Source organism: Lithobates pipiens, unplaced genomic scaffold (genome assembly GCF_037356315.1).
Source record: "Lithobates pipiens isolate NorthernLeopardFrog02 unplaced genomic scaffold, aLitPip1_a1.2 Scaffold_25, whole genome shotgun sequence".
Classification (NCBI taxonomy): domain Eukaryota; kingdom Metazoa; phylum Chordata; class Amphibia; order Anura; family Ranidae; genus Lithobates; species Lithobates pipiens.
Window position 1 is genome coordinate 107,506,359 of NW_027507787.1, and position 13,675 is coordinate 107,520,033.

Sequence of the window (13,675 nt, forward strand, 5' to 3'; positions counted from 1 at the left end):
TGCACTCAATGGTACCCATTTGGAGTCCCGTTATGTCTGAGTTTTGTCGAATTGTGGAGAGAAAGGGTTCCAATGACAGGGGCGACAGGGGGCAACCCTGTCTGGTCCCATTCCCGATGTCAAGGGGAGATGAGAGAACCCCATTCGCTTGAGCTGAAGGGCGTGAGTATATCTTACTTATCCATGCCAGCATCCGTTCACTCAGACCTATATGGCGAAGGACCGAGAACATGAATGTCCATTTGACCCGATCAAAAGCCTTCTCGGCATGAGTACTCACGAAAAGACAAGGGGTCCCAGATGACTTTATGCTTTATGGACCAGGGTAAGCACCTTAATGGTGTTGTCCCTATCTTCCCTGGTGGGAATAAAACTTAACTGGTCAATATGTATAAGGGACTGCAAGTGATGTGCCAATCACGTGGAGAGGATTTTAGAGAATAGTTTTAGGACCGAATTTAGGAGGTAAATGGGTCTGTAGCTCCCACATAGGCCCGGATCTTTGCCCTCCTTAGGTATCAACGAGATGTGGACTCCAAGGGTATCCTCAGGAAAATACCCATTCGAGCTCAGAGTATTAAATAAATACACTAAGCGCGGGCCGAGAATAGGGAGGAAGGTCTTATAGATTTGTGCGGTATATCCATCAGGGCCCGGAGCCTTACCCACCTTCGGAGGTGCCACGGCCGTCTGGACTTCTTCCAGTGTGATCGGGTCCTCCAAGTACTCCCGTGATTCCGATGAGAGGGTTGGTAGACCAGAACCAGTTACATATCTGTTTATATTGTCCTGTCCAGACCCTGAATCGGGCAGGTTGTAGAGATCAGAGTAACATTTTTCAAAGTCTTCGGCTATTTGGGTTGGGGTAGAGGCCCTCTGGCCATTCTCATCTATCAACTGTGGTATGTAAGAGGCAGATTTCAACTCCTTTACCGACCTGGCTAAGATTTTTCCGCATTAGTCCCCTGACTCCTATGTCAGTTTACGACAAAACTGGAGTGCCGCATTCGCTTTATAATGGAGTAGGTCAGCAATATGGGTACGGAGTGTTCCCAATTCAATCTCTAAGGTCCGTGAGGGGGCATGTTTATGTTTCGCTTCCACAGAGGCAAGTTCACGAAACAGATTAGCAAGCTGTTCCTTCCGTGTTCGTTTGATGCGCGCCCCGTGCCTGATAAGTACCCTGCTGAGTACTGACTTGTGAGCCTCCCAAATTATCCCCGGGTCGCAGTCCTGCATTTAGTTTTCTTGGAAATAAAGGTCAAATTCCCTGGTCACATCTGCTAAAACTTCCGGTATCTGGAGGAGGCTCTCATTAAGGCGCCAGAATAGAGACCTAGGTGAGGGGTTCCTAGAGAGGGTGTAGGTAAGGGCTACAGGAGCGTGGTCGGACCAAGTAATATGGCCGATGGAGGAAGAGCTCACCAAGTGCAGTTGGTCATGTGGAATCAAGAAGAAGTCTATCCTCAAGTATGATTTGTGAGGGGAAGAGCAAAAAGAGTAGTCCCTTTCCCCAGTGTTGCAGACACCAGACATCAATTGGTCATTCAGTAAACACTTAGTAATCCGCTTTCTAGAGGAAATGAGGAGCGAGGAGCAAGAGGCAGAAGTGTCAACCGATGGCGAAAGTTGACATTAAAGTCCCCACCTAATATCAACTGGCCCTCCCGAAAGTCACATAATCTGTGCAGGGTAGTTCCGAGGAACGTGTCTTGGTGATCATTGGGAGCGTACACAGTGGCAAATGTAAAAAGGCGCTCTCCAATGTGGCCCCTAAGAAAAAGATATCGGCCCCCAGGGTCCACCAGAGAATCCTGGAGAACCCAGGGGAGCCTGCTAGAGATCAGAATTGAGACTCCCTTGGTCTTAGAGGAGGGGTTAGTAGAGTGGTAGACCTTAGGGAAGGATCTCGACCATAGAAAGGGGAGGCTAGTATTTTTAAAATGTGTTTCTTGTATAAAGGCCACATCAGTACAGGAAGTCTTCAGTTCACACAGGAGGATCCACCGTTTTTCAGGGGAGTTCAGTCCCTTAATGTTTAGAGAGGTGACCTTGACTGAGTCTGCCATCGCTCCTCGGGGAGGGGGAGGGGGACGTCAGAGAAAAGCAAAGAAAGTTGAACCAAGGTAGGTTTTGGGTAGGTAATGAATGGCGGGATCTAAGGGGGAGAAAGGAAGGGCAAATGGAAGGAAAGGTAAGGGGAAAAAGAGGCCGGGCACCTCAACCCCAGGGGGAGAGGGAAATTAAGGGTTGTCCGCACTCAACAGTACAGGAAGGGTATACTAAAACAGCACAATTATGCTATAGCGCTTACCAGATGTACACTGGGTTTAAAGCGCTGTCCTACTTGGGTTGGTGGGTAGACAGGTCGGAGAGGGAGCCCCCGAATCCTTGTCCCCCCAGTCCCGGCAGTGGTAAATGTCACGTCTGATACCGGTATGCAAATAAAAGACAATCAGTAACATCCTAGAACCAAAAAACAATAGTATAATCAAAACAGAGGCTCGCCCTAAAAGTAGGCATGCATGAGGGAGCCCGTCACAACAGAAAAGGCATCACAGAATGGGATCCACCACCCCCCGTCCCATACCCCAAAAGTACATGCAGTCCCCGAACAAATGCATTTCTCCCTTTGGCAGATTGTCCTCTCCTTACCCCCTCTCACCCGTCCACGCCCCGGGGGGAAAAGGGTCAGGGAAGGGGGGAAAGGGGGGGGGGTGGAAGGGGGGAAAGGGGGAGGGAAAGGAGGGAAGGGAAGGGTGGGAAGGGGGGGAGGGAGGGGGGAGACAGGGGAGAGGGGACAAACATGCAGAAATGTCAAGTCCTTTAGCACACTCCCACCAGCAACCACCCGGACCCCATAAATTTCAACTCCTCCCCTCCATGGTCACTACATCAAGATGAAAGAGGAGCAGCCCTGGTCGGTGCATACCAATAGGCTCAATAAAAAAGTCATCCAGGGTCCCCGAAAGCTGCAGAAGGCAATGTCGGCAAAGAGAAGGTGGGGGCCAGAGGGGGGGGGGGGACAAGGGGAGCAACCAGTGGGAGGGGACACATATGCGGGAATGTCAAGCCCTTCCAGTACAGCGCACTAGGTATCACTCAGACCCCCCAAAGTGCAACTCCCCCCTCTAAGGTCTATAATCTAGCCTATCTATATACATTAGCCTGTATTTTGTACACATTAGCCTGTCTGTATCAACTAGCCGGTCCTCTGTATACACTAGTCCGTCTGTATACACTAGTGTATACAGATAGGCTAGATTATACAGAAGAACGTCCTGGGTATGCAGAGATGGAGGCTAGGGTATACAGAGAGAAAGGCTAGAGTATGCATACTTGCTAGTGTATACAGACGGACTCTAGTGTATACAGAAGACCGGCTAGGTTATATAGAGAGGCTAATGTGTGCAAAAGACAGGCTAGTGTATACAAATAAGCTAGATTATAGAGAACATCTTGGGTATGCAGAGATGGAGGCTAGGGTATACAGAGAGAGAGGCTGGGTTACACAGAGAGGCTGGTGTATGCAGACTTGCTAGTGTATACAGACGGACTAGTGTATACAGAGAGGCTTGGTTATACAGAGAGCTAATGTATAAAGAGCAGCTAGTGTATATAAAAGACATCCAAGGGTATACAGAGAGACTCATGTATGCAGAAGACCGGCTAATTTAAACAGAGAGGCTAAAGTGTACAAAACACGGGCTAGTTTATACGGATAGGCTAGATTATACAGAAGAACGTCCTGGGTTTGCAGAGATGGAGGCTAGGGTATACAGAGAGAGAGAGGCTGGGTTAACCAGAGAGGCAGGAGTATGCAGACTAATAAAGTCATTGACCGATAGACGTTAAGTAATTGGCCGTTATTGGTTTGGCAGTACATGGTTTATTTTGATGTAAGATAGTTTTATTCTCTACTTATAGCCGAGTTTTAGACGACTTTATTATTAGCATTATTCGCATTATTCATATTTATTATGCAGAGTGTAAGTATTGCAGTGAGACGATATTGCTTTTGAAAGATTTGTATAATAGCATTGTTAGCAGACCAATGGGACAATTTACATGGCTTAATATTGCAGAGCGTAATTTAACAGGAAACCGATCCAAAGTAGTTGCAGTAGCTTCATAAAACTGAGAAATCGTTGCATTACTCTAAATTTAAAAGTTGTTCCGGTACAACTGAAAATTAACTAACTGATATTAGATGAGTGATCTACACATTTCGTTTACTATTTCGTTTACTATTGCAGAGAGATACCGGCTAAATGTTAATATGTGCTGCGTGTAAGGTAGAAATAAGATGGTTTTGTGTGAGTTGGTTTACCAGGATTTAGAGATAGTAATCTGTTTATTCCAATAATACATATAGCAAAATAACTCAGATTAATATTGAGACAGTATATACAGGTCGGGTTTAAGTGGAATTACACGAAATAACAGCAACGACGTGTGTAGGTTTTTATCAATCAGGTTCATTACGTGTCTTTAATCATGTAGTGAATATACCCCAAATATAGCATAAGGATAAGAAAGGATAATAACTGGCAGAGGATGACATGGCAAAAAGACAAACTGCATTAGAAATGTGAATATGAATTAGAGATGAAATGTCAATCCCAATTGGTTACTTACAGGTATTAAAACTGTTAACACGGCTACGTACAGCAAAGTGTGAGCTAAGCAGCTAAATATTCTGCAATAGCAGAGATTAAGTATTGCAGTTGAAAAGAGATCGGAAGCGTTAGTTGCAGTAGCTTCAAAATGACTGAGAAATAATTTCATTACTCTAAATGTAAAAGTTAGCACTGAGTGGAGTACAAATTCGGTTTCCTATAGCAGAGACATACCAGCTAAATGTGAGATCAATTAAATTGTTCACGGTAGCATTGCATTACTCTTAATATGTGCAGCGTGTAAAGAAGCAATAAGATGGTTTTGTATTATCGTAAAATTAGCAGTATACGTTATAAAGGTGAGTAGGTAACCTGGATTTAGACATAGCAAACTCTACAATCTAATTTAGCAAAATTAGAACGGATAATATTGAGACAGTATTTACAAGTCGAGTTTAAGTGGAAATACACAAAATATCTAGCTTACCTTTACACTGTTCAATAGAGCGTTGCAAAGTAATACCAAGGCAGAATGTCGGAATAGCAATTAGATGAGATGATTGCTGTAATCATGAAATATCAGCAACGACGTGACCAGGTTTCTATAGTTTTTCAGGATCCTTACGTGTCTTTAAGGATGAAAAAGTATAATTACTGGCAAAGTATGACGTGGCAAAGAAACAAATTGCATTAGAGATGTGAGATAGACATTTTGTTACGTACGAAGACGGGTTACACTGACTGTTTTCCGTTTCCACTGGAAAGAGAATCATATTGCATAGAGGTAGCAAGAGATGGTTGCATTACTCTTAATGTGTAAAGGTTTAAAAAGATGGTTTGGTGTGAATTTTGCTTTAACGTAAAATTAGCTGTAGACATTATAACTATTGTTAGGTTTACAATGATTTAGAGATAGTATCTCTATAATCTAATAATAATAAGTATAGCAAAACAAATTTGGAAAATATTGAGGCAGTATATATAGGTCGAGATAAAGTGAATACACAACAGGGATCAAGGGATAGTTGCAAAGTAATATCCTCATTAAGGTAGAATGTCGGAATAGCAATGAGATTCGATATTTGCAACATAAAACGAAATATGAGCACGGCTAATACAATACAGAAAAACAGTACATAATTTAAGAGTACAGTAGAATATAGTATAAATTATAGTATAAATTATTTAAGATTAAATAGACTTAGCTTGAAAAATCTAAGTTTAAATCGTTGAGTAAATCGTTGAGTAAATCGTTAAGTAAATCGTAAATTTATCAGCTAAGTTAACTCTGAGATTATGATTAATTTCACAGTTCCATTACGCGGTCCTTTTCCACTGGTATAGTCATAATGTAATATCAGTTATTGCTATCAGTAAATGTTAAAATTGTAAGACGGTTCACGTTTATGTGGAATTGAAATGGATTTAAAAGCGGTACATTAATTTTCTGAAGCATATGGCAGAAAGACGGCTTACACTGCTTTTCTCACATTTTGCTGCGGTAAAAAGAAATGTTTTGTCACTGTGTTTTAACTGTGTCAGTTAAGGTGGAGAAAAAGAAGTAATACAGAAAATAGAGTCAAACAGTGGAAACATTTATTTGCTTGTGTCATGACAGCTGATACTGGTTGAGCAATAAAACAGTTTTATTAAGATGTAAGACTAGTTTTATTCACTACATATATGCTTTTAAGAGAGTTGTATAATATAGGCGACCAATAGGACATTCAAATGGCTTAATATTGCAGGGAGGAAGTATAAGGTATAAGGTAAGAGATTGAAAGAAATAGTTGTGTTAGTCTAAATTTAAAGGATATGCCGGTACCAATGAGAAAGCTTATATTAGACTAGTTGATCTTTGCATTACACAATCCTATTATTATTATTATTAAGATCATAGTGCAGAGAGATACTCAGTTAATGTCAGAGATACTCGGTTAATGTCAGAAAAGCAATAAAACTGTTTACATCGTTAGCGAGCGATAGTTACATTACTCTTAGTATGTGCAGCATGTCTGGTAGCAAATGGATGGTTTTGTGAACATTTTGCATTACCGTAAAATTTGTGGTAGAACTCATCGAAGTGAATAGATTTAACCGGATTTTGAGATAGTACTCTCTATTTCTAATAAGAAATAAAGCAAAATAAGTCACAATGGTGTGCCAGGACTGTCACATACTCAAAGTGACAGTTGATGTGGAGCATTAAAAATATGCAAAATAGAGCAAAAGAGTACATGGCTTATTTTGGAGATATGATAGTTTTATTGCATGCTTGATGTGGGTGATTAAAATCGTGTAGTGAGTATAATCTATATTTAGCATAAGAATGAAAGGCATAACATGGCCATGAGACAAACTCCATTAGAGATGTGAGCTAGATGAAATGATGAAATGTCTGTGTATAGCCCAGATTGTCTTCTGTTATCACTTAGCCTACCCTCTAAATTCACTAGCCTCTCTATATACACCAGCATGATCACACTAGCCGGTCTTCTGCATACAATAGCCTGTCTTCGATATACACTAGCCTATGTTCTGAATACACTAGCCCGTCTTCTCTATAAACTAGCATCTCTGTATACCCCAAACTGTCTTCTGTAAACACTTGTCTCTCTTTATAGCCTGTCTAGCCTTTCTTCTGTACACACTAGCTTCTCTGTATACACTAACCAGGCTTCTATATACAATAGCTTCACTCTATGCACTAGCCTCTCTGTATAATCTAACCTCTCTGTATACCCTAGATAGTGTTCTGCACACACTAGCCTCTCCGTAGAAGACAGCCTTTATTCTGTATTCACTAGCCTTTCTTCTGTATGCTGTAGTCTTCTATATATACTATTTATACTAGCTTCTCTGTAGCTTCTTCACCCTTGCATCTCTGTAAACACTGTGTAAACTAGCCAGTCTTATATACTAGACTCTTTGAATACACTAAACCCTCTGTATACCACAGTCTGTCTTCTGTATACACTAGACTGTAAAAACTAGCTAGAATACACCAGCCTATCTTCTGTATACACTAGTCTCTCTATATGCACTGTCCTATCTGTATACACTCGACTCTCTCTATACACTAACCTCTCTATATACACTAACATCTTTGTATATACTAGCCTATCTTTAAACTAGCCTCTCTGTGTCCCCTAGCCTCACTGTTTACTCTAGCATCTCTGTATACTCTATCTGCATACACGAGTCTGTATTCTGTATTCACTAGCCTTTCTTCTGTATGCTGTAGTCTTCTATATATACTAGTTTCTCTGTACACCCTAGCACTGTAAAAGCGCTTGGTTCCTGTATTACATAAACAGAACACCAGCAATGTAGTGTAAACATGCTGGTGTATATAGAGAGGCTAGTGAATTTAGAGGGTAGGCTAAGTGATAACAGAAGACAATCTGGGCTATACACAGACATTTCATCATTTCATCTAGCTCACATCTCTAATGGAGTTTGTCTCATGGCCATGTTATGCCTTTCATTCTTATGCTAAATATAGATTATACTCACTACACGATTTTAATCACCCACATCAAGCATGCAATAAAACTATCATATCTCCAAAATAAGCCATGTACTCTTTTGCTCTATTTTGCATATTTTTAATGCTCCACATCAACTGTCACCTTGAGTATGTGACAGTCCTGGCACACCATTGTGACTTATTTTGCTTTATTTCTTATTAGAAATAGAGAGTACTATCTCAAAATCCGGTTAAATCTATTCACTTCGATGAGTTCTACCACAAATTTTACGGTAATGCAAAATGTTCACAAAACCATCCATTTGCTACCAGACATGCTGCACATACTAAGAGTAATGTAACTATCGCTCGCTAACGATGTAAACAGTTTTATTGCTTTTCTGACATTAACCGAGTATCTCTGACATTAACTGAGTATCTCTCTGCACTATGATCTTAATAATAATAATAATAGGATTGTGTAATGCAAAGATCAACTAGTCTAATATAAGCTTTCTCATTGGTACCGGCATATCCTTTAAATTTAGACTAACACAACTATTTCTTTCAATCTCTTACCTTATACCTTATACTTCCTCCCTGCAATATTAAGCCATTTGAATGTCCTATTGGTCGCCTATATTATACAACTCTCTGAAAAGCATATATGTAGTGAATAAAACTAGTCTTACATCTTAATAAAACTGTTTTATTGCTCAACCAGTATCAGCTGTCATGACACAAGCAAATAAATGTTTCCACTGTTTGACTCTATTTTCTGTATTACTTCTTTTTCTCCACCTTAACTGACACAGTTAAAACACAGTGACAAAACATTTCTTTTTACCGCAGCAAAATGTGAGAAAAGCAGTGTAAGCCGTCTTTCTGCCAATTTTAACATTTACTGATAGCAATAACTGATATTACATTATGACTATACCAGTGAAAAGGACCGCGTAATGGAACTGTGAAATTAATCATAATCTCAGAGTTAACTTAGCTGATAAATTTACGATTTACTCAACGATTTACTCAACGATTTAAACTTAGATTTTTCAAGCTAAGTCTATTTAATCTTAAATAATTTATACTATAATTTATACTATATTCTACTGTACTCTTAAATTATGTACTGTTTTTCTGTATTGTATTAGCCGTGCTCATATTTCGTTTTATGTTGCAAATATCGAGTCTCATTGCTATTCCGACATTCTACCTTAATGAGGATATTACTTTGCAACTATCCCTTGATCCCTGTTGTGTATTCACTTTATCTCGACCTATATATACTGCCTCAATATTTTCCAAATTTGTTTTGCTATACTTATTATTATTAGATTATAGAGATACTATCTCTAAATCATTGTAAACCTAACAATAGTTATAATGTCTACAGCTAATTTTACGTTAAAGCAAAATTCACACCAAACCATCTTTTTAAACCTTTACACATTAAGAGTAATGCAACCATCTCTCGCTACCTCTATGCAATATGATTCTCTTTCCAGTGGAAACGGAAAACAGTCAGTGTAACCCGTCTTCGTACGTAACAAAATGTCTATCTCACATCTCTAATGCAATTTGTTTCTTTGCCATGTCATACTTTGCCAGTAATTATACTTTTTCATCCTTAAAGACACGTAAGGATCCTGAAAAACTATAGAAACCTGGTCACGTCGTTGCTGATATTTCATGATTACAGCAATCATCTCATCTAATTGCTATTCCGACATTCTGCCTTGGTATTACTTTGCAACGCTCTATTGAACAGTGTAAAGGTAAGCTAGATATTTTGTGTATTTCCACTTAAACTCGACTTGTAAATACTGTCTCAATATTATCCGTTCTAATTTTGCTAAATTAGATTGTAGAGTTTGCTATGTCTAAATCCAGGTTACCTACTCACCTTTATAACGTATACTGCTAATTTTACGATAATACAAAACCATCTTATTGCTTCTTTACACGCTGCACATATTAAGAGTAATGCAATGCTACCGTGAACAATTTAATTGATCTCACATTTAGCTGGTATTTCTCTGCTATAGGAAACCGAATTTGTACTCCACTCAGTGCTAACTTTTACATTTAGAGTAATGAAATTATTTCTCAGTCATTTTGAAGCTACTGCAACTAACGCTTCCGATCTCTTTTCAACTGCAATACTTAATCTCTGCTATTGCAGAATATTTAGCTGCTTAGCTCACACTTTGCTGTAGGTAGCCGGGTTAACAGTTTTAATACCTGTAAGTAACCAATTGGGATTGACATTTCATCTCTAATTCATATTCACATTTCTAATGCAGTTTGTCTTTTTGCCATGTCATCCTCTGCCAGTTATTATCCTTTCTTATCCTTATGCTATATTTGGGGTATATTCACTACATGATTAAAGACACGTAATGAACCTGATTGATAAAAACCTACACACGTCGTTGCTGTTATTTCGTGTAATTCCACTTAAACCCGACCTGTATATACTGTCTCAATATTAATCTGAGTTATTTTGCTATATGTATTATTAGAATAAACAGATTACTATCTCTAAATCCTGGTAAACCAGCTCACACTTAACCATCTTATTTCTACCTTACACGCAGCACATATTAACATTTAGCCGGTATCTCTCTGCAATAGTAAACGAAATAGTAAACGAAATGTGTAGATCACTCATCTAATATCAGTTAGTTAATTTTCAGTGCTACCGGAACAACTTTTAAATTTAGAGTAATGCAACGATTTCTCAGTTTTATGAAGCTACTGCAACTACTTTGGATCGGTTTCCTGTTAAATTACGCTCTGCAATATTAAGCCATGTAAATTGTCCCATTGGTCTGCTAACAATGCTATTATACAAATCTTTCAAAAGCAATATCGTCTCACTGCAATACTTACACTCTGCATAATAAATATGAATAATGCGAATAATGCTAATAATAAAGTCGTCTAAAACTCGGCTATAAGTAGAGAATAAAACTATCTTACATCAAAATAAACCATGTACTGCCAAACCAATAACGGCCAATTACTTAACGTCTATCGGTCAATGTCTTTATTAGTCTGCATACTCCTGCCTCTCTGGTTAACCCAGCCTCTCTCTCTCTGTATACCCTAGCCTCCATCTCTGCAAACCCAGGACGTTCTTCTGTATAATCTAGCCTATCCGTATAAACTAGCCCGTGTTTTGTACACTTTAGCCTCTCTGTATAAATTAGCCGGTCTTCTGCATACATGAGTCTCTCTGTATACCCTTGGATGTCTTTTGTATACACTAGCTGCTCTTTATACATTAGCTCTCTGTATAACCAAGCCTCTCTGTATACACTAGTCCGTCTGTATACACTAGCAAGTCTGCATACACCAGCCTCTCTGTGTAACCCAGCCTCTCTCTCTGTATACCCTAGCCTCCATCTCTGCATACCCAAGATGTTCTCTATAATCTAGCTTATTTGTATACACTAGCCTGTCTTTTGCACACATTAGCCTCTCTATATAACCTAGCCGGTCTTCTGTATACACTAGTCCGTCTGTATACACTAGCAAGTATGCATACTCTAGCCTCTCTCTCTGTATACCCTAGCCTCCATCTCTGCATACCCAGGACGTTCTTCTGTATAATCTAGCCTATCTGTATACACTAGTGTATACAGACGGACTAGTGTATACAGAGGACCGGCTAGTTGATACAGACAGGCTAATGTGTACAAAATACAGGCTAATGTATATAGATAGGCTAGATTATACCGAAGAACGTCCTGGGTATGCAGAGTGCTCAGCTTCAAGGTATGATCAACGTGAGTAATATGAGGGACACTCCTCACCCCCGCCCCCACCTACCAGATCTGACTTTCATGCCCTTGCCCTCTCTGCCCCGGTCATCTGGTGGCAGTTTTATGCACTCCCTGGTCCCCACCCATTCATAATCCTTACCGACCTTTCCTTCCGCTGCTCACAGGAACACACTGGATGACTTGTCTAATTAACCAACTTGTACAAGACACCGCTATCCTCCTGTCTGACACCGGTCCCCCTTGGAGGCTTTACCCCTCACTGTTTGGGTGGTCCCTGCCTCCCCCTGGATGCTCCACACATACCCCGACGACATTGTCGGAGGGGCACCACTTGACAGGACACAGGGCTGTCATGCCGGTGGCATCTCCCATTGGAGGAAGGGATGATGGCCCCAACCCCTTGGCAGCAGGTTCTTTCATGTACAGAACAGGGCGGCTCATCTTCCCTTCTGGAGTCTTGACCTTAGAGGGGGGAGTTGCACTTTGGGGGGTCTGAGTGATACCTAGTGCGCTGTACTGGAAGGGCTTGACATTCCCGCATATGTGTCCCCTCCCACTGGTTGCTCCCCTTGTCCCCCCCCCCTCTGGCCCCCACCTTCTCTTTGCCGACATTGCCTTCTGCAGCTTTCGGGGACCCTGGATGACTTTTTTATTGAGCCTATTGGTATGCACCGACCAGAGCTGCTCCTCTTTCATCTTGATGTAGTGACCATGGAGGGGAGGAGTTGAAATTTATGGGGTCCGGGTGGTTGCTGGTGGGAGTGTGCTAAAGGACTTGACATTTCTGCATGTTTGTCCCCTCTCCCCTGTCTCCCCCCTCCCTCCCCCCCCTTCCCACCCTTCCCTTCCCTCCTTTCCCACCCTTCCCTCCTTTCCCTCCCCCTTTCCCCCCTTCCACTCCCCCTTTCCCCCCTTCTGCTCCCCCTTCCCCCCCCTTCCCTGCCCCTTTTTCCCCCGGGGCGTGGGCGGGGGAGAGGGGGTAAGGAGAGGACAATCTGCCAAAGGGAGAAATGCATTTGTTCGGGGACTGCATGTACTTTTGGGGTATGGGACGGGGGGTGGTGGATCCCATTCTGTGATGCCTTTTCTGTTGTGACGGGCTCCCTCATGCATGCCTACTTTTAGGGCGAGCCGAGGAGACCCCTCAGTGCTGACAGTTATATGCTCTACCTCTTTTTTGATTATACTATTGTTTTTTGGTTCTAGGATGTTACTGATTGTCTTTTATTTGCATACCGGTATCAGACGTGACATTTACCACTGCCGGGACTGGGGGGACAAGGATTCGGGGGCTCCCTCTCCGACCTGTCTACCCACCAACCCAAGTAGGACAGCGCTTTAAACCCAGTGTACATCTGGTAAGCGCTATAGCATAATTGTGCTGTTTTAGTATACCCTTCCTGTACTGTTGAGTGCGGACAACCCTTAATTTCCCTCTCCCCCTGGGGTTGAGGTGCCCGGCCTCTTTTTCCCCTTACCTTTCCTTCCATTTGCCCTTCCTTTCTCCCCCTTAGATCCCGCCATCCATTACCTACCCAAAACCTACCTTGGTTAAACTTTCTTTGCTTTTCTCTGACGTCCCCCTCCCCCTCCCCGAGGAGCGATGGCAGACTCAGTCAAGGTCACCTCTCTAAACGTTAAGGGACTGAACTCCCCTGAAAAACGGTGGATCCTCCTGTGTGAACTGAAGACTTCCTGTACTGATGTGGCCTTTATACAAGAAACACATTTTAAAAATACTAGCCTCCCCTTTCTATGGTCGAGATCCTTCCCTAAGGTCTACCACTCTACTAACC